This window comes from Bos indicus x Bos taurus, chromosome 24 (genome assembly GCF_003369695.1).
Source record: "Bos indicus x Bos taurus breed Angus x Brahman F1 hybrid chromosome 24, Bos_hybrid_MaternalHap_v2.0, whole genome shotgun sequence".
Taxonomy (NCBI): domain Eukaryota; kingdom Metazoa; phylum Chordata; class Mammalia; order Artiodactyla; family Bovidae; genus Bos; species Bos indicus x Bos taurus.
The window spans coordinates 41915282-41938166 of record NC_040099.1 but is presented as its reverse complement, the minus strand read 5'-3'; positions in this window follow the sequence as shown (position 1 = coordinate 41938166).

The following is a 22885-nucleotide window of genomic DNA, read 5'->3' as shown; positions in this document are numbered from 1 at the left end:
GGCTGCACTTTGCTGGAGCAGCCTTGAAGAGATACCCCACACCCAAGGTAAGAGAAACCCAAGTAAGACGGTAGGTGTTGCAAGAGGGCATCAGAGGGCAGACACATTGAAACCATACTCACAGAAAACTAGTCAATCTAATCACACTAGGACCACAGCCTTGTCTAACTCAATGAAACTAAGCCATGCCCGTGGGGCAACCTAAGATGTGTGGGTCATGGTGGAGAGATCAGACAGAATGTGGTCCACTGGAGAAGGGAATGGCAAACCACTTCAGTATTCTTGCCTTGAGAACCCCATGAACAGTATAAAAAGGCAAAATGATAGGATACTGAAAGAGGAACTCCCCAGGTCAGTAGGGACCCAATATGCTATTGGAGATCAGTGGAGAAATAACTCCAGAAAGAATGAAGGGATGGAGCCAAAGCAAAAAGAATACCCAGCTGTGGGTGTGACTGGTGATAAAAGCAAGGTCCGATGCTGTAAAGAGCAATTTGCATAGGAACCTGGAATGTCAGGTCCATGAATCAAGGCAAATTGGAAGTGGTCAAACAAGAGATGGCAAGAGTGAATGTCGACATTCTAGGAATCAGCAAACTGAAATGGACTGGAATGGGTGAACTTAACTCAGATGACCATTATATCTACTACTGCGGGCAGGAATCCCTCAGAAGAAATGGAGTAGCCATCATGGTCAACAAAAGAGTCCAAAATGCAGTACTTGGATGCAATCTCAAAAATGACAGAATGATCTCTGTTTGTTTCCAAGGCAAACCATTCAATATCACAGTAATCCAAGTCTATGCCCCAACCAGTAATGCTGAAGAAGCTGAAGTGGAATGGTTCTATGAAGACCTACAAGATCTTTTAGAACTAACATCCAAAAAAGATGTCCTTTTCATTATAGGGGACTGGAATGCAAAAGTAGGAAGTCAAGAAACACCTAGAGTAACAGGCAAATTTGGCCTTGGAATACGGAATGAAGCAGGGCAAAGACTAATAGAGTTTTGCCAAGAAAATGCACTGGTCATAACAAACACCCTCTTCCAACAACACAAGAGAAGACTATACATGGACATCACCAGATGGTCAACACCGAAATCAGACTGATTATATTCTTCACAGCCAAAGATGGAGAAGCTCTATACAGTCAGCAAAAACAAGACCAGGAGCTGACTGTGGCTCAGACCATGAACTTCTTATTGCCAAATTCAGACTTAAATTGAAGAAAGTAGGGAAAACCACTAGACCATTCAGGTATGACCTAAATCAAATCCCTTATGATTATACAGTGGAAGTGAGAAATAGATTTAAGGGCCTAGATCTGATAGATAGAGTGCCTGATGAACTATGGACTGAGGTTCGTGACATTGTACAGGAGACAGGGATCAAGACCATCCCCATGGAAAAGAAATGCAAAAAAGCAAAATGGCTGTCTGGGGAGGCCTTACAAATAGCTGTGAAAAGAAGAGAAGTGAAAAGCAAAGGAGAAAAGGAAAGATATAAGCATCTGAATGCAGAGTTCCAAAGAATAGCAAGAAGAAATAAGAAAGCCTTCTTCAGCGATCAATGCAAAGAAATAGAGGAAAACAATAGAATGGGAAAGACTAGAGATCTCTTCAAGAAAATCAGAGATACCAAAGGAACATTTCATGCAAAGACAGGCTCAATAAAGGACAGAAATGGTATGGACCTAACGGAAGCAGAAGATATTAAGAAGAGATGGCAAGAATACACAGAAGAACTGTACAAAAAAGATCTTCATGACCCAGATAATCACGATGGTGTGATCACTGACCTAGAGCCACACATCCTGGAATGTGAAGTCAAGTGGGCCTTAGAAAGCATCACTACGAACAAAGCTAGTGGTGGTGATAGAATTCCAGTTGAGCTATTCCAAATCCTGAAAGATGCTGCTGTGAAAGTGCTGCACTTAATATGCCAGCAAATTTGGAAAACTCAGCAGTGGCCACAGGACTGGAAAAGGTCAGTTTTCATTCCAATCCCAAAGAAAGGCAATGCCAAAGAATGCTCCAACTACTGCACAATTGCACTCATCTCACATGCTAGTAAAGTCATGCTCAAAATTCTCCAAGCCAGGCTTCAGCAATGCGTGAACCGTGAACTTCCTGATGTTCAAGCTGGTTTTAGAAAAGGAAGAGGAACCAGAGATCAAATTGCTAACATCTGCTGGATCATGGAAAAAGCAAGAGAGTTCCAGAAAAACATCTATTTCTGCTTTCTTGACTATGCCAAAGCCTTTGACTGTGTGGATCACAATAAACTGTGGAAAATTCTGAAAGAGATGGAAATACCAGACCACCTGATCTGCCTCTTGAGAAATCTGTATGCAGGTCAGGAAGCAACAGTTAGAACTGGACATGGAACAACAGACTGGTTTCGAATAGGAAAAGGAGTACGTCAAGGCTGTATATTGTCACCCTGTTTATTTAACTTATATGCAGAGTACATCATAAGAAACGCTGGGCTGAAAGAAACACAAGCTGGAATCAAGATTGCCGGGAGAAATAACAATAACCTCAGATATGCAGATGACACCACCCTTATGGCAGAAAGTAAAGAGGAACTAAAAAGCCTTTTGATGAAAGTGAAAGTGGAGAGTGAAAAGTTGGCTTAAAGCTCAACATTCAGAAAACGAAGATCATGGCATCTGGTCCCATCACTTCATGGGAAATAGATGGGGAAACAGTGGAAACAGTGTCAGACTTTATTTTTCTGGGCTCCAAAATCACTACAGATGGTGACTGAAGCCATGAAATTAAAAGACACTTACTCCTTGGAAGGAAAGTTATGTCCAACCTAGACAGCATATTCAAAAGCAGAGACATTACTTTGCCAACAAAGGTTCATGTAGTTAAGGCTATGGTTTTTCCAGTACTCATGTATGGATGTGAGAGTTGGACCATAAAGAAAGCTGAGCACTGAAGAACTGATGCTTTTGAACTGTGGAGTTGGAGAAGACTCTTGAGAGTCCCTTGGACTGCAAGGAGATCCAACCAGTCCATTCTAAAGGAGATCAGCCCTGGGATTTCTTTGGAAGGAATGATGCTAAAGCTGAAAGTCCAGTACTTTGGCCACCTCATGTGAAGAGTTGACTCATTGGAAAAGACCCTGATGCTGGGAGGGATTGGGAGCAGGAGGAGAAGGGGACGACAGAGGATGAAATGGCTGGATGGCATCACTGACTCGATGGACATGAGTCTGAGTGAACTCCGGGAGTTGGTGATGGACAGGGAGGCCTGGCGTGCTGCGATTCATGGGGTTGCAAAGAGTCGGACACGACTGAGCGACTGATCTGATCTGATCTGAATCCTGAAATGCTTATCAGTTCAGTTCAGTTCAGTTGCTCAGTAATGTCCGACTCTTTGTGACCCCATGGAGTGCAGCATGCCAGCCTTCCCTCTCCATCACCAACTCCTGGAGCTTGCTCAAACTCCTGTCCATCGAGTTGGTGATGCCATCCAACCATCTCATCCGCTGTCATCCCCTTCTCCTCCTGCCTTCGATCTTTCCCAGCATCAGGGTCTTTTCCAATGAGTCAGTTCTTCGCATCAGGTGGCCAAAGTATTGGAGTTTCAGCTTCGGGATCAGTTCTTTCAGTGAATATTCAGGACTGATTTCCTTGAAGATTAACTGACTGGATCTCCTTGCAGTCCAAGGGACTCTCAAGAGTCTTCTCCAACATCACAGTTCAAAAGCATCAGTTCTTCAGTGCTCAGCTTTCTTTATGGTCCAACTCTCACTTCCATACATGAGTAGTGGAAAAACCATAGCTTTGACTAGACAGACCTTTGTTGGCCAAGTAATGTCTCTGTTTTTTAATATGCTATCTAGGTTGGTCACAGCTTTTCTTCCAAGGAGCAAGGGTCTTTTAATTTCATGACTGTAGTCACTATCTGCAGTAATTTTGGAGACCCCCAAAATAAAGTCTCTCATTGTTTCCATTGTTTCCCCATCTATTTGCCATGAAGTGATGGAACCAGATGCCATGATGTTAGTTTTTTGAATGTTGAGTTTTAAGCCAACTTTTTTGCTCTCCTCCTTCACTTTCATCAAGAGGCTCTTTAGTTTTCCTTTTGAAGAAGGTCACCATTATCTTCATTACCTCCACCATAGTTTGATCTCAGGTCAAACGACAGGGAGGGAACACAGCCCCACACTTCAACAGAAAATTGGATTAAGGATTTACTGAGCATGACCCTGCCCATCAGAACAAGGCCCAGTTTCCCACCCACCCCCCACCCCCGCCCCAGTCAGTCTCTTCAATCAGGAAGCTTCCGTAAGCTTCTTATCCTCATCAGTCAGAAGGCAGACAGAATGAAAACCACAGTCACAGAAAACTAATCAAACTGATCACATGGACCACAGCCTTGTCTAACTCAATGAAACTATGAGCCACGCCATGTAGGACCACCCAAGATGGACAGGTCATGGTGGAGAGTTCTACACAAAATGTGGTCCACTGGATAAGGGAATGGCAAACCTCTTCTGTATTCTTGCCTCGAGAACCCCATGAACAGTATGAAAAGACAAAAAGATATGACACTGAAAGATGAACTCCCCAGGTCGGTAGGTACCCGATACGCTACTGGAGAAGAGTGGAGAAATAACTCCAGAGTGAATGAAGAGACGGAGGGAGCCAAAGCGAAAACACTCCCCGTTGTGGATGTGACTGGTGATGGAAGCAAAGCCTGATGCCGTAAATAACAATATTTCATAGGAACCTGGAGTATTAGATCCATGAATCAAGGTAAATTGGAAGTGGTCAAACAGGAGATGGCAAGAGTGAACATCGACATTTTAGGAATCAGTGAATTAAAATGGACTAGAATGGGTGAGTTTAACTCAGATGACCATTATATCTACTACTGTGGGCAAGAATCCCCTAGAAGAAATAGAGTAGCCCTCATAGTCAACAAAAGAGTCCAAAATGCAGTACTTGGGTGCAGCCTCAAAAATGACAGAATGATCTCTGTTCATTTCTATGGCAAACCATTCAATATCATGGTAATCCAAGTCTATGTCCCGACCAGTAATGCTGAAGAAGCTGAAGTTGAACGGTTTTATGAAGACCTACAAGACTGTCTAGAACTAACACCCAAAAAAAGGATGTCCTTTTCATTATAGGGGACTGGAATGCAAAAGACGGAAGTCAAGAGATACCTGGAGTAACAGGCAAGTTTGGCCTTCGAGTAATGAAGCAGGGCAAAAGCTAACAGAGTTTCACCAAGAGAACACACTGGTCATAGCAAACACCCTCTTCCAACAACACAAAAGAAGACTCTACACATGGACATCACCAGATGGTCAATACCAAAATCAGATTGATTATATTCTTTGCAGTCAAAGATGGAGAAACTCTATACAGTCAGCAAAAACAAGACCGGGAGCTGACTGTGGCTCAGATCATGAACTCCTTATTGCCAAATTCAGACTTAAATTGAAGAAAGTAGGGGAAAACCACTAGACCATTCAGGTATGACCTAAGTCAAATCCTTTATGATTGATTATACAATGGAAGTAACAAATAGATTCAAAGTAAATAAATTCTAAAGGGATTAGATCTGATAGACAGAGTGTCTGAAGATCTAAGGACAGAGGTTCGTGACATTGTACAGGAGGCAGTGATCAAGACCATCCCCAAGAAAAAGAAATGCAAAAAGGGACAATGGTTGTCTGAGGAGGCCTTACAAATAGCTGAGAAAAGAAATGCTTATAACTATTCTATATATACAAATGTACATATTTTAACTGTTAGAATTATATCCAGAGTCATTGTGATATAATCTAATTTTGTAAGAAACATGACACTGGGTGTTTTTTTTTAATCATGATAAATGTGCACATAACATAAAACTTACCATTGGTGACATTTAGCGCATTCAGAGTGTTATGACTGTCACCAGGATCTAATGCCAGAACACTTTCCTCACCTCAAAAGGGAAACCTCATTCCCATTAAGCAGTCATTCCTCACTCCCTCCTCTCCCCAGCCCCTAGTACCCACTAATCTGCTTTCTGTCTCCATGGACTTGCTGACTCTGGATATTTCACATAAACGGAATCATAGGATATGTGGTCTTTGGTGACCGGCTTCTCTCACTGAGCGTACATAATGTTTTCAAAGTCTGTCCCTGTCGTAGCCTGTGTCAGCATTTCATTCCTGTTCATGCGTTTCTGTTTTAAATTGTACTCTTTGGCTCAGAAATCTTGCATGGCTCTGCATTGCCTGTCCAGGAGAAGTCCAAGCTCTTCCACATGGCATTTGCTCTTCTGCAGAATCCCGCTGCCCATCTTACCTGCACCAACCCACTCTGCTTTCTTAGTTCTACACCTCTGCCTAAGCCCCAATCTCTGCATCTCTAATGCTCTGCTCTCAGACCAGCAGCAGAATCACCTGGAAAATCGTCCTAAATGCAAGTTCTCAAGCCCCTCCCCAAATCACTGAATCAGAGCCCAGATTCTGTGTTTCAACAAGCCCTGTGAGTGATGCTGATGTACACTGAAATTTGAGAAACTTTGGTCTCAACTGCATTACTTCTTAAAGTCTCTTTCTTAGGCTGCACCCTGAGCCTTTCTACTTTCTCTGTCCTCTCATCTCCCGTTGGACATCATTCTTCCTTTTTGAGAGGATTTCCCACTTTTTACACTGTGTCATAGCTGTGCCTCCATTACTAGACGTCACCTGAGTCATGTATTTCATCTAAACCCCAAGAAGTACGTTGTCCAGGGAGATACTGAAGGTTGCCTCTGGCTGAGGTTCTGGACATGAGCTTCCAAATGCAGGTGTGGCACTTTCTCGTAGCCTCAATCAATGTCACAGCTGAAATCATGGCTCCCGAGTTATCCCAAGACTATGACTTTTGTACTCTGTGGATATCAAAATACCCTTTATTTTATGAATGAGAGTAGTAATACTGGTGATGTTTGGATTTTTTAGTTTTTATTTTCCTTGTTGTTTGCAAGTCTATTATCAGATATAAGATATCCTCATTTAACTGCTCTGTCTGAGGACCTTTGCCTGTAAAGACACTGGGATCAGGAGAAGCTCCGTCAGAGGGGCGTCTGGTAGCATCATGCTGGGACAGCCAGGAGCACCTGACTTCTGCAGAGTTCAGGAGCCAGAGATTAGAGAGCTCAGCTAGGAAAGAGAAAGCTGGAAAATACAGAAACCCCACTGCTGAGCAGATGATGGTCTCCAACACGCATGATGTGAAACATTTTCAAGGAAAGCAAACCTACATTTCAGCCTCATGATTTTAACATACATGTGCGCTTCACAGGTGGCACTAGTGGTAAAGAGCCCCCCTGCCAATGCAGGAGACGTAAGAGATGTGGGTTCAATTGCTGGTTTGGGAAGACCCCCTGGAGGAGGGCATGACAACCCACTCCAGTATTCTTGCCTGGAGAATCCCCATGGACAGAGAAGCACAGCGGGCTACAGTCCATGGGGTCATAAAGAGTCTAACACAACTGAAGTGACTTAGCACGAATGTGCACTACCGCACAAACACTCACACAACACACACAAACAAGCACTAACTAGAGCTGTAGAAACAGTTCGAGTTGCCGGGGTCCAGCCCCGGCTGATCCAGGGAATTCGAAGGGGAGACGGCTTTGGCAAACTGGATACAATAGCTGTAATTAAATATTAATCAAAGATATAAAGAGTAATAGAATGAGGATAGCTCAGTAGGAAAATTCAGCAGAGAAAAGAGGCTGAATAACTTGGTTTACGTGGAAAATCAATATAACCCATGACATCAGGTTAGCTCTGACCACCGCAGGCACCCTCTCAAATAGCGGAAGGTGCCCCACCTTAGGCACCTTCTCGAGTGGGTCTTAGAAGCCCAGGCAAATAAGTGGTCACAGAGGACCTCCGCGCTCCAGATGGGTATTCAGCCAGAATGTGAAAGAAAGAATGACATGGGGAGACCAAGCTTCGGTGAGCAAGGCCCATAGCTTTATTTTCAACAGGGGCTTTTATACCCTAAGTTGCACATAGAGGATAATAGGGGATGTGAAATCATGCAAAGTCAGCAGTCTTTGATCTTTATGGAAACCAGGGTTTCTTTTTTGCAAATTTATCATATACAAATGGTTTAGGTGATTTACATCATCTTCTGGCCAGAAGGCCTATTAACATTTTATGACTCTGACAAAGGTTTGTCAACCATAAGACTTATTTTCTCTAAGAGTAATTATTTTAAAGTTTGGCGCCATCCTCCGAAGGTGTTAGATAAAGTTGCATTCCTATAGGGCAGAGGTGCAGTGGGTTTACAACAAAGGAAAGAATTTATTACCTTAAGGGTCTAAAGTTGCTAACACCAAGGCCACTACATATCTTTTCTACATATCAACTATATTAATTAATACATATTCAAGGATATAATACAGGGGATGTGGAAACTTGGCAGCAAGCACTCATCAATGAAATCTTATTAGTTTTATTCTGACAGCTTCTAACTCTCCAAGAGGCTCTAAGCTATTTGAATATCTTAAGCTTCACCTGTCTCTCGTGGTTAGGAAACTGTAAACAATCGTATGCATAGCTGTAAGAGTCCAGGTAAACTTGTCAGGCAAGTTAGACAGCCATCTGAGGGGTTTGAATTTAAATACTCCTATTATGCCCAAGAACTTTATTAACTGGAGCTGTAAGTTAACTCCTTTTCAGAGAGAGCAAGATGGTGGTGGAGGACAGCCCCCATAAAGTCAGAGGTGAAAACACAAAGCAGTAAAGTAGGCAGACTCTGGTTTTGGGGGTAGATGCTCGAGAATATCCAGGGGCACTCCTGAGGCTCAATCCTGACTTTGCGTATGCCGAGCCTCCTTCCTCATGACCTTTGCCACGGGCGGAGTTCCTCACGCTGGCTCTCGGCATCGGGTGATCTCAAAGTCTAGACTTAGAGAAATTACAGATGGGGTGAATACCTTCTCAGTGCTGTATAAAGAAAACTTAAAAGTGAAAAACATCAAGTAACCAACCCACAGCGTAAGAAGGATGTTTGAAAGATGGGTGTGTTAGATCTAGAGATGACTGAGGAAAACACGACAGCCTTCAGATGTCACAAGCGGAGGAAAGTGGAGGAAAGGTAGGTTCCCAGCTTATTTCTTTCTGGATTCATATCTTACCTCATCCAAGGGGAAAAACTGAATTGGCTAAATTCTGATGTGCTGCATTCAGAAGCACGGAAGCAGAGTGGGAGCCCTGAGCGCCACTTTCAGCTCCTCTAATAAGACTCATACTCTGCGAGTTGTCCAGTGGGGTAGGTTCCAGAGGAAGGGTGTCACTTCCTCCTCTCTCTCCTGGAGCCTGGAAGCAGAGCTGCCCAGCCAGAATGTTGCTGATGCAATTCCTCACCAGGAGGCCCCCATCACCTGTCCAGGGGCCACACCAGCTGCCACCATTTTCATTTGTCCACAGTGCACGAGAGCAATGTGTGTGTTCACACAGACGAAGGTAGCCAGCTTAAAAATTTTCACCCTGCGATAATAGACTGCCTTTTCCTTTGAGGTCACTATTTCAGTGTAACTGTATTTGGAAATGCGGCTTTTCTGGAGGTGAAAAGTGAAAGTGTTAGTCCCTCAGTCATGTCCAACTCTTTGTGACCCCATGGACTGTAGCCTGCCAGTCTCCTCTGTCCATGGGATTCTCCAGGCAAGAATACTGGAGTAGGTTGCCATTCTCTTCTCTAGGGGATCTTCCCAATCCAGAGATCAAACCCTGGTTTCCTGCAGTGGAGGAAGATTTTTTACCACTGAGCCAGCTGCTGCTGCTGCTGCTAAGTTGTTTCAGTCGTGTCCGACTCTGTGCAACCCCATAGACGGCAGCCCACCAGGCTCCCCCGTCCCTGGGATTCTCCAGGCAAGATCACTGGAGTGGGTTGCCGTTTCCTTCTCCAATGCATGGAAGTGAGAAGTGAAAGTGAAGTCGCTCAGTCGTGTCCGACTCTTCGCGACCCCATGGACTGCAGCCTACCAGGCTCCTCCGTCCATGGGATTTTCTAGGCAAGAGTACTGAGTGGAGTGCCATTGCCTGAGCCAGCAGGGAAGAGTAATTTTTTTCCCCTGGAGGTAATTAAGATCAAATGAATTCATAGGATGGGGCCCTGATCTGATAGGATTAGTGTCCTCATAAGAAGAGACATCAGATTGTTTTCTGCTCACTCTCTCTGTGCACACATGGAGGAAAGGCAGCAAGAAGGTGACATCTGCAAGCCAGGAAGGGAGCCCTCACCAAAATCGGAATTGGCTGAACCCTGATCCGACTAACTTCCAAAACTAGGAGAAAATTAATTTCTGTTGTTTAAGTCCCCCACCTATTGTACTTTGCTGTGATAATCTGAATTGAGAGATACATTTTGCTTTATTCTTTTATATATATGTTGTTAGTTTTTTATAGGAATCTGAGGCATCCATTTCTTTGGAAGACTACAGTCCTGGTCTGAATAAACATACAAATAAATAATAAAAATAATAGGCAAGCATATATGCATCAGATGTCTCAGCATAAATTATGGTTATTAATGCTGCATATGAGATAATTCCATAGGGAAACCAAGCCTGAAACAGAGGTTAACCTAACGTATTCAAGACCAGCAGTCAGTGATGAAACCATGATTGAAAGTCACATTTTTTTCCTAGATCAAAGCATGTGCTTTTAAATACTGTGCTATACTTCAAGGAATAGTAACAGTTAATAAGGATTTCAATGAACCTGTAGAAAAACTATTCACTATACATTTATAAACAATATAAAACATAAATATGTAAAATACAAATGTATGATACTATTTCTCATATGCATAAAGAAAAATGAACAGTTTGATTTGCATTTATATGCATAAGGAGGAGAGCATGACTAAAGTGCACTGGGGTTAAAGTCAATCCCCAACACTAAGACCCCCCTAAAGGCACCCCTTATTTTAGTCTGCCAGCAACGCGTCTGCTGGAAAAGAACTCACCCTTAGGAGAGAAAGAATTGACACGTCCAAGTCGGTCCAAGAAAGCTCAAGATTGCTTCAATTCCCCCCATTTCAGAGAGGTGGGGAAGAGCTGTGATGACCCCACCAACATCCACGGGGAAGAAAGGGAAATGGCCAAGGGTCACAGACTTTACCTTGAGGGAGCATGGGCAGGTGACTGGGAAACTCTCAAAGGAGACAGCATTTATTATTTTTTTAATATTTAATTATTCACTCATTAATAGTCATTTGGCTGCGCCAGGTCTTAACTGTGGCTGAGAACTCTTAGCTGCAATACGTGGGCTCTAGCTCCCTGACCAGGGAAGGAACCTGGGCCTTCTGCCCTGGGAGCGTGGAGTCTCAGCCACTGGACCACCAGGGATGTCCCAGCATTGATAATGTTGGTTTTAAGCCTGGAGAGTCTACCTTGGGCCTCTTTAATGGTGTCTGTTGCAGAAAAATAGAACTGCCAACATGGGTCCACAGTAGCAGTTACAGCAAGACCAGGTCACCTCTGCCTTGGCCTGAATTTGGCAGCAAGAGCCAGTACACCCCCTGTTGTGGTTGAGGTGAGGTGAGGGGCTTCACTTGCAAACAAACACCCCTGACTAGTCTGCACATCACTCTTCACCCTCACAATAGCCTGTAGGGAAACTAGTAACATTTTGTTGTTTTGTAAGGAAAAAAAATAAATTACAGATGCTCTAAGTAACTTGTGCACTCAGATGCTCAGTTGTATCTGACTCTTTTGCAACCCACAGGACTGCAACCCAACAGGCTCCACTGTCCACAGAATTCACCAGACAAGAATACTGGAGTAGGTTGCTGTTCCATTCTCCAGGAGATCTTCCCAACCCAGGGATCAAACCCCCAGGGATTGAACCTGTGTCTCCTGCATCTCTTGCATTGGCAGGTGGGTTCTTTACCACTAATGCCACCTAGGAAGCCCTGGAAGTATCTTATTTAAGATCATGTATTTAACAAATGGCAAGAAGGACATGAACCAAGGTCCTCTTGGTTGAAGCACTTTTCAGGAGATTACGTTGTTGGATAAGTTATATATTCAACAACTCTACTAACAAAAAGTGTATGTTTACTGAAAAATATATAGATTACAACACATGTGTTTTTTTTTAATGAAGTATAGTTGACTTACAATGTTGTGCCAATCTCTGCTGTAGAACAAAGTGACTCAGTTATACACATATCAGTTCAGTTCAGTCGCTCAGTTGTGTCTGACTCTTTGAGACGCTGTGGACTGCAGCACACCAGGCCTCCCTGTCCATCACCAACTCCCGAAGTTTACTCAAACTCGTGTCCATTGAGTCGGTGATGCCATCCAACCATCTCATCCTCTGTTGTCCCCTTCTCCTCCTGCCTTCAATCTTTCCCAGTATCAGGGTCATTTCAAATAAGTCAGTTCTTTGCATCAGGTGGCCAAAGTATTGGACTTTCAGCTTCAACATCAGACCTTCCAATGAACATTCAGGACTGATTTCCTTTAGGATGGACTCGTTGGATCTCCTTGCTGTCCAAGGGACTCTCAAGAGTCTCCTGCAACACCACAGTTCAAAAGCATCAGTTCTTTGGAACTCAGCTTTCTTTATAGTCCAACTCTCACATCCATACATGACTACTGGAAAAACCATAGCTTTGACTAGATGGATCTTTGTTGGCAAAGTAATGTCTCTGCTTTTTAATATGCTGTTTAGGTTGGTCATAACTTTTCTTCCAAGGAGTAAGCGTCTTTTAATTTCATGGCTGCAGTCACCATCTGCAGTGATTTTGGAACCCAAAAAAATAAAGTCTCTCACTGTTTCCCCATCTATTTGCCATGAAGTGATGGGACCAGATGCCATGATCTTTGTTTTCTGAATGTTGAGTTTTAAGCCAACCTTTTCACTTTCCTCTTTTACTTTCATCAAGAGGCTCTTTAGTTCTTTTTCACTTTCTGCCATAAGGGTGGTGTCATCTGCATATCTAAGGTTATTGATATTTCACCGAGCAATCTTAATTCCAGCTTGTGCTTCATCCAGTCCAGCATTTCTCATGATGTACTCTGCATATAAGTTAAATAAATACGGTGACAATATACAACCTTGATGTACTTCTTTCCCTATTTGGAACCAGTCTGTTGTTCCATGTCCAGTTCTAACTGTTGCTTCCTGACCTACATACAGGTCAGCTGCTCTGGTATTCCCATCTCTTAAAAAATTTTCCACAATTTGTTGTGATCTACACAATCAAAGGCTTTGGCATAAAGCAGAAGTAGATGTTTTTCTGGAACTCTCTTGCTTTTTCAATGATCCAGCGGATGGTAGCAAATTTGATCTCTGGTTCCTTTGCTTTTTCTAAATCCAGCTTGAACATCTGGAAGTTCATAGTTCATGTACTGTTGAAGCCTGGCTTGGAGAATTTTGAGCATTACTTTGTAGCAGGTAAGATGAGTACAGTTGTGTGGTAGTTTGAACATTTTTAGCATTGCCTTTCTTTGGGGTTGGAATGAAAATTGACCTTTTCCAATCATGTGGCCACTTCTGAGCTTTCCAAATTTGCTGGCGTGTTGAACGCAGCACTTTCATGGCATCATCTTTTAGGATTTGAGATAGATCAACTGGAATTCCATCACCTCCACTAGCTTTGTTTGTAGTGATGCTTTCTAAGGCCCACTTGACTTCACACTCCAGGATGTCTGGCTCTAGGTGAGTGATCACACCATCATGATTATCTGGGTCACTAAGATCTTCTTTGTACAGTTCTTCTGTGTATTCTTGCCACCTCATCTTAATATCTTCTGCTTCTGTTAGGTCCCTACCATATCTGTCCTTTACTGAGCCCATCTTTGCATGAAATGTTCCCTTGGTATCTCTACTTTTTTGAAGATATCTCTACTCTTTCCCATTCTATTGTTTTCCTCTATTTCTTTGCGTTGATCACTGAGGAAGGCTTTCTTATCTCTCCTTGCTATTCTTTGGAACTCTGAATTCAAATGGGTATATCTTTCCTTTTCTCCATTGCTTTTCACTTCTCTTTTCACATATATATAAACATATAGATATTCTTTTTAAAATATTCTTTCCATTATGGTTTAACCACAGGATACTGACTATAGTTCCCCATGCTATACAGTAGAACCTTGTTATTTATTCATTCTGTATATACTAGTTTGCGTCTGCTATCCCAAACTCCCCATCCTTCACTCTCCCATCCCCTCCCCCTTGGCAACCACAAGTCTCTTCTCTATGTCTGTATAACACGTGTTTTTTCCCCTCATTTCTCAGTTATGAAAGGAACAAGGAGGATGTTTATTGAACACCACATGCTAAATACTTTCACATCTGTGAGGCCATCATCCCACCCAGGGAGCTGGTGAATCACCCCCAGGTTATAGATGAGGACCCCAGGGTGCAGAGAGGACCCACAGTCACATAGCCAGTGTCAGGATGAGGGCACAAACCATTTCTTCTGGTCAGAATTCTGGCATACTTTTGTTCTGCTAGAATTTGATTGTTTCACCCCAGTCACCTCAATTCAAGGCACTAACAATCACCTCTCTCCAGGAAGCAGGAGAGCTGAGAATCCACCCAGCCCTGTGGACGACCTTCCATGCTCAACCCTGTTTCAGAGGTGGGAACTGTCGAAGCACTTCTCAGCAATTTCCTAAAGCTCAGCTGAGAGCTCCTCGTGACTCTGCTATTCATCAACAGTGGATTTACAAACACCAGAGCAAGCATCCTGGCAATAAATCATTTCATTTATGTGTTACAACTGTCTTGGCTAAAGAAGTTTATGTTGATAAGAACCGATAGCAGAACGCAGTTTGGAGGCCCACGTGTTTTCTCTCCTGACGCATTAAATATCATAGTGATAGTCATTCAGTACTGTCAGACTCTTTGTGACCCCATGGACTGTATGTAGACCGCCAGGCTCCTCTGTCCATGGAATTCTCCAGGCAAGAATACTGGAGTGGGGTGTCATTTCCTTCTCCAAAATATCCTAGACAACTTCCCAGATATTTTTATCATTCCATGACCATCAAGTAAGTCTCTTCTTGACAATAGTATTAGGTTCTAAGTTGAAGCATCAACACTAAAAACAGTTGACAAGTTTTTACAAACAAATTCCTTTGCTCTTATAATGGCTCATAGATTCACAGTTTTTCAGGCACTGAGGGGACAGAAAAAAGCATAATGACTTCCTTTTGGAGGATTCCAAACAGACTTATCTTTTTCTTTTTAAATACATTTTTAATTAATGTATAAACACAAGCTCACAAACCATAAAATGAATAGCTTGATGAATCATCATGAACTGAACACACTCACATAACCAACTCCCAGATCAGGAAATGCCTGGAGCTTAGACTCATCTTCACCTTGACCCTCCCCCTGCAAGTTAGTACCTTTCTCTAGAAATAATGACTATCCTGGCTTTTAATGCAACAGATTCATTTTGCCTGGTTTTGAATGTTTTATAAATAGAATCATGAAGTTCTATACATCAGTCAGTTGGCTATATAACTAATCATGGGATTGCTAGGTGACAAAATGTAAATACATTCAGCTTTTTTTTCTACCCAGTATTAAATATTTGTTATTTTAATCATATATTTTAAATAGTTAAATACAATTTTAATTTAGTTTTAATTGGAGTGTAATTGCTTTACAATGTTGTGTTAGTCTCCAATGCACAACAACAAGAATCAGTCGTAAGTATACATATATTCCCTCCCTCGTGAGCCTCCCTCCCACCCCCCTACATTCAGCGTTAATTGATGCCACTGGTTTTCCAAGTTGTTTGTATGAATTTACAGTTCCCTCAGAGTATGAGCATTCCAGATGCTCAGACTTGGTAATTCCATCCTTTCCAAGAATTGCAACCATTCTGGTGGGTGTGTCATACTATTTCATCGCGGTTATAATCTGCATTTCTAATGGTTAATGAGGTCGAGTTGCTTTATGTTCCAAACATCCATTTGGAGAGTTTCTTCTATCCAGCATTTAAATGAGAGAAATCCTCACAGCCTTGGTCCTAATATTCTCTTCTCAACTCACTCTTTCACTTTTTATTTCAATAACTAATCTTTAGCCACAGCTTGAATTATCTGCCATTTTGCACTCACTTCTTCAGTCACTCAGTAGGCACTAGTACACGATGGTGAACAAAAACAAATGTGGTATGTACAAAGAATTCTTAACACTCAACAGTAAAAAAAAAAAAAGAAGAAGAAGAACCCAATTTAAAAATGAGTAAAAGACCTGAACAGATGCCTCACCAAATAAGAGACACAGATGACAAACAGACATATGAAAAGATTCTCAATGTCGTATATTACTGGGAAACTGCAAATTAAAACAAGATACCACTGCACACCTATCAGAACAGCTAAATTCAAAACAATATCAAAACAAATGCTGGTGAGGATGTAGAACAACAGGAACCCTCCTTCACTGCTGGTGGGAATGCAAAACGGTACACTTTGGAAGGGGCTTCCCAGGTGGCGCTGGTGATAAAGACTCTGCCTGTCAGTGCAGGAGACAGAAGAGACGTGGGTTTGATTTCTGGGTCAGGAAGATCCCCTGGAGGAGGAAATGGCAACCCACTCCAGTATCTTGCCTGGAGAATTCCATGCATAGAGAAGCCTGGGAGTTTACAGCCCATGGAGTCGCAAACAATCAGACACTACTAAATCTAGGGAGCATGCACGCTTTGGAAGCAAGTGTGGTGGTTTCTTACAAAGGAGCCAGGGGCCAGCAAAAGCCATCCTAGAAATCCAAGGCAGATGTTCCAGAACCCAGAAGCACAACCAGAATAGAGGCAGGAAGAGAAGGGATATGTCTGACTGGCCATCACTCTCTCTGAATAGGAGCAGACAGGAATGAGGAGCAGAAGAGGTGAAATAGTTAATGTGGCTCCCAAGTCTGACTTTTCCAGGAACTGACATCAATTCTGTTTGTCTGCCTACATGGAGTTGTGGTTAGGAACACATTTCTGAGGGATTGGTTTGGTTTCAATGTTTTCCATGTCTGGTAAAAAACAGAACTAGAAAAGTAGAGTTTTCAAAGGTGTTTGTTTGGGTTTTGAAATAGGAACATTTTGAAATACTGATAATGTTATTTTTTCATATTATTATTTTATGTAAAGAGTTCCTTTTAAAGTAAAACCAAATTTTAAGCTACTAACATAAACAATTCAATGAGTCTTCCTTTTTACTCTAAAGCCAGTTTCAGATACTGCAATTTTAGACAGAGGAAAGGAAGGAGAAGCAGAGAGAGAGATCACACCACAAATGAAGAGGAAATTTGGGGGAGTTTTGCATATTTTTCTTGAATGTTCTAAGTGATCACTATATATCCTTTTTCTGTCGTTGGCTTTGGAGATATTTCCACAAAGAACAACCTACTGCCAGAGGTTAGAATTCATCCAGAGAAGCTATTTGCATTTGATATATTTTTTATAGGAATTTTAAAAAAACTTTATTTCTTTGGCTGTGCCAGGTCTTAGTTGCAACATGTGGGATCTTTACTTGCAGTATATTAGATCTAGTTCCCTTATCAGGGATCGAATGCAGGGCTCTTGCATTAGGAGCATGGAGTTTTCGCCACTGGACCATCAGTGAAGTCACTGCATTTAATTTTTAAAGTCTTTAAAAAATGTGTGCGTCCAGATGCTTTTCTTATTTATACATAAAAGAACCTTACTCTGTATGCTTTTTTATTTTCTTAGTAGCATGTAGATCTAATAGGGTTTCACTTACTGGATTCAGAAAGGAATATAGAAAGTAACAAGGGAGTTGTAGATTTCTGCTCCTGGCCAAGATAAAGTAACAGGGACCAGATTTATGTACCTGCCTGAAACATCACCTCCCCAGAAAATGAAACTGGATTTTAAAAAATATTTTCAGACCCTAGATATAGGCAACAAAGGACAGTGAGCCCCTAAGAGATGAGAAAGAAGTGAGGTGAGCGCTATGATTGCCCCATCCGGTGGAAACCAAGAGCTTCCGGGTTGTGGTGCAGAGCAGGGAACACAGGCAAAGCCTGGTGGGTTCCCTGGGTTATGGAGAACAGGGTGGGGGGCTCATAGGACTGAGCACCAGGCAAGGGAGAGCTTCCTAAGGAGAGAAACAAACCCGAGGAGACGGTTGGAAGCACAGGCGACCTCCTGGACTTGAGACTGTCATCAGACATGGAGGCAGCCTCGTGAACCCTTCGCCTCCAGAATCTAGTGCTCTCTACTGGTGAATAAGCATCAGAGTTGAGTAAACTGTGGGACATCAGTTTGTTGCTGTTGTTGTTCAGTCACTCAGTCGTGTCCAACTCTTTGAGACCCCATGGACTGCAGCATGCCAGGCTTCCCTGTCCTTCACCATCTCCTAGAGTCTGCTCAAACTCGTGTCCATTGAGTCGGTGATGCCATCCAACTATCTCATCCTCTTGTGTCCCCTTCTCCTCCTGCCTTCAATCTTTCCCAGTATTAGGGTCTTTTCCAATACTTAGGTTCTTCACATCAGGGGCCCAAAGTATTGGAGTTTCAGGGGTGCCAGGGAATTGCTTGGTATGGGAAGAACACCCCACACATTTGGTGACCAGGGTGTCTGAATTGAAGCAGCGTGGACAGCACAGAAGTATTCTGTGCGTAGAATTCCTGGGAGACACAGCAGTTGATTTCCTATTTGGGGGTGTATCTGCCAAGTCTACTGCCCACTCCACCCCCTCTCACCCAGATATGAACTACTGAGTTGAGTTATTCATCCAGTGCAAACATGGAGGCACAGGCCATGTCCAATCAGGCTATGCATCCATTGAAATCTCTTTGGGAGTTTCATTTAAGTGGAAAAAGAGGCTTTTCAAGCAGCAGCATGCTGAGCCATGCTGGGTAGGCAGTTTCAAAGAGAAGTTGGGAGCTGAAAGTGACTTCCAATGCCCCCAGGCCACTCTTCCACTTTCCATCATGTCAGGAGAGGACCTGCCTCCTTTTCTGGCATCCAACAGTCCTGTTTTCAGATGGAATCCATTTTCCCCAAGTGTTTTCATTACACCTTGGCCTTATCTGTTACCATTAAAGAAGAAATGCCAGTTATCCTTGGTCCAATTGGGGCTTTCAGGCACTCTCTGCCAGATGGATACTGAAAGGTCACAGTAGGTCCCTCAGGTAAAAAATCCATCACTTTGACACTGAAATTCTCTCATTGACCAAATGTTGTGAGAAGAAAAAATAATGGACCAGGGAGTAATTTACTTAAAGCTTTGGTTTAGAATAAGTTTGCTGCTTCGAATTGTTTTGAGAGAAACAACAGGGGATGCCCTGGCAGTCCAGTGGTTAGAACTTGGTACTCTTACTGTTACCAAAAGGTATGTGTGGGCGAGTCCAGCTGTGTGCCACTCAAAAGCCAGTAAACAGGTCAGATTGGTGGAAAGGAAAGCTTGCTTTATTTCAGATGCAGGCAACTGGCAGGGGAGGATGGTGGACATCTGTCCCAAGGCCGACTCCCCCCAGACAAACAGGGGATGAGAGCTTTTATAGACAAAATAGGGGTGGTTACATGCAGAAACAGTAGTCATCTCTAACAGTCATCTTCAAACTGGTCATCAGTGGTCTGACTAGCATTATCTTGGTTGTTGTAGGTACAGTTAATCTTCAGTTCCGGAGTGCCCTTGTTCCCATTTCTTTGTGGCCAATTCTCAGAATTGTGGCAGCTCAAGTCCTGGGTACAGTCTGGTCATCATGTATTTATCTTCTCCACCTGGTGCTTTGGTATCTATAAGACAGCTCACAGGATATGGCTCAGAATATTATCTTTAGCTCTTGAGAAAGAACTAAAGGTCTTTGACTATGCTTAATGACTACATTATTATTAGTCTCCTTAGGCTGTTTTCCTTTGTTTCAGCGTTTCTCACTTCTCTGATGAAACTTATTCTTTGACTAAAGTTTTCCACAGGCGAAAGGCAGGCAGAGGACATGAGGGCGGGTGGCGTGGGGCAAGCACCATATGGTCCTGCTCTGTCTCATTACTGCTGAGGGCATGAGTTCAATCCCTGGTCCGGGAACTAAGGTCAGTGGAGGAAACAGACAGGAGCTGAGGTGGGCTCACAGTGCCCTGTCCTCTACACAGCATCTCCCCAGTGGTGAATCCACAGCATGATATTTTTTGCATGGAAAAATTGAACCTTTTCTCAATATTATATTGAAATATAATTATTATAAAATACTGTAAAAATTAAACCTATGCCATTTTCATGATGTACTAGGAGATATGATAGCTAAGTGACAACTGTGGGTTAAGTACGAGATACTCTCTGATTTCAGCCAACTGCTACCTATAAACATTGCTTAGGTGGAAATGCTGCAGCCACCCACTGGTTTCAGAAGTTTGAGACATATAAACTACCATATGTAAAATTAGATAATGGAAATGTACTGTATGACACAGAGAGCTCAAATCGGGTGTTCTGTGACTACCTAGAGAGATGAGATGGGGTGGGAGGTGGGAGGGAGGTTCAAGAAGGAGGGGACACATGCATACCTATGGCTGATTCATGTTGATGTATGGCAGAAATCAACACAATATTGTAAAGCAATTATCCTCCAGTTAAAAATAAATTTTAAAAAAGGAAAAGAACAAATGATATATCTCTTGTTCTTTGAAATAAAAAGTACCTAAAATTCTGTAATCCAAGACTGCTCTATTTTCTTTCCCATCTAATCCTAGGAACCTGGGGACACCGTGACCGTTAAAGTGCTAAAGATTCCAGGTATGCAGGAATCTGTTACGTTTTCAAAATCTGAGCCTACACTTACTAACTGTGCTACACCAGTTACTGTACTAAGCGTTTTGTATGTGTCAACCCTTAATACTCACATAACAGTGTCTACAGGCACTCTGATAGCCCTGGTCTTTCAGAGGAGGAAATGAGAGACCATAGGAAGAGCAGAGGCAGAGGGACCCGGGACTGGACCACCCTCTTCCCTGAGCTTGCCGTGTCCTCAGACGGTCCACTGACTCTGCGTTTGCAAAGGGCTTGGACCAACCTATGGGCATTTTCTAACCTCTGACATTTGTTGGTGGTGACTCTAAAAGAACAGGCCCTTGTATGTCCACTGTACTCACGTGGAGCCGTGAAAAGGCACCTCCTGTGCTATGGAAACAGAGACAAAAGGAGCATCTTTTACTGCCTTAAGAACTTCTCAGGTAGGGAGTTTTATTTCTGGTTGACATCCATTTGCTACACATAAGAGAAATGGTTGAATTGTTTGAGGAAGTATATGCCAAAGTAGTAGGTACATAGAGGCAAGAGTGTGCCATTTGGCTGAGATGTTCCTATTGTTAGTGTCTACTTGCCTTATCTTGGTTGCTAGAAAACTAATGGCCCTTTGACTGTAAAGCCTCTTAGCACATAAGGGCATGGCTTCAGAGGTGGTGCAGGTCTAAAGAAGCCACTGAGAGAGCAAGAGCAATGACCCAGGCCTTTCAAGCCAACGTATGTAAATTAGTAACTTCAATTCTAAGTACTCTGTTATTCCATTAAAGATAGAGAGGACCTACCTGGGGAAGCCATCCAGGTGATGATAAATGGAGCCAGAGAAGAGGCAGGGCCTGCCGGTTCAGGTTTAGAATTTCCAGAAAAGCTTTCCTGTGAATCTGATAGGATTTATATGCTGAAGCGATTTCTATTCCCTAGAAAAAAGGGTACTTTTGTTTTCTTCTTGTCTAGTATCTAACTTCGAACATAGCAAGCATTAAATGTTATTCGTGAAGGAATGGGAGAAACACTTCCCCTTTATATTGAAAACAGATATTTCTCATACACAATCACTTTTCCTTCTAATTTCTTTTTCTCTAAGGAAGGCAAAGGGAAAAAAATCATAAAGTCAAAAGTAAAAAGGAACAAATTAAAATGTAAGATAATACATTTGATAGACAAATCCAAAACTTTGAAAGAAAGAATTTGTGGACAGATGTACACAAAAAAAGAAGCAGTGATTCAACATCATTTCATTAGGAAAGAATAAGGGACTCTAACCATAGTTAACATGTGAGATTTGTGTGAAAAAAATTTTAATGTGTGTGGAATAATTTTCTAAGAAAACAAAAATAATCAAAACAGATATAACCAATACAAATATTAGCAGTATTATTTAAAAGTTAACTAACTGATTCTAAATTCCATAGGAAGGATAAATAATAATGAATAAGAGAAATGTGGTATATAAAAAAATAATACAAGAGGAGGGGACATGTCAGATATTAAAAAATATTGGAAACCTACAGCAGGGACTTCCCTGGTGGTCCACTGTTTAAGATTCTGCGATTCCACTGCACAGGGCCTGGGTTCAATCTCTGGTCAGCTAACTAATATTCCACATGCCCAAAGCATGGCCAAAAAAATAAAATTTTAAATACATACAATAATAAAGAAACAGAATATATATATATATATAGAGAGAGAGAGAGAGAGAGAAATCTACAGCAATTAAAACTGTGTAAAACTGACACGTGAATAGAGACCTCAGTGGGCTAGAATATGACGAAGTCCAGACCAGACTCAAAGAAATGTGAAAATTTGGTGTAAGAAACAAGTGGTATTTCAATGGAGCAGAGATGTTTTATCCAATACATAATGTTCGCTATAGAAAAAACCACAAAGAAAGATTAAACTATATTGTTATCTATATGCATAAATACACATATGCATGTGTGTATATTTATGTATATACAGTCATGTATACATACATACATACATGTGTGTACATATATGTACCAGTCAGAAATCAATGGAAGAAGCAGAACCCCTAGAAATGACATAGAATGAAGGACTCTATACAAAGCTTTGAACTTGCACAGCTGGGAAGCTGGCCAACCAGTCTCATCTGGCTCCTGATTCTACACTTTCATTAAGC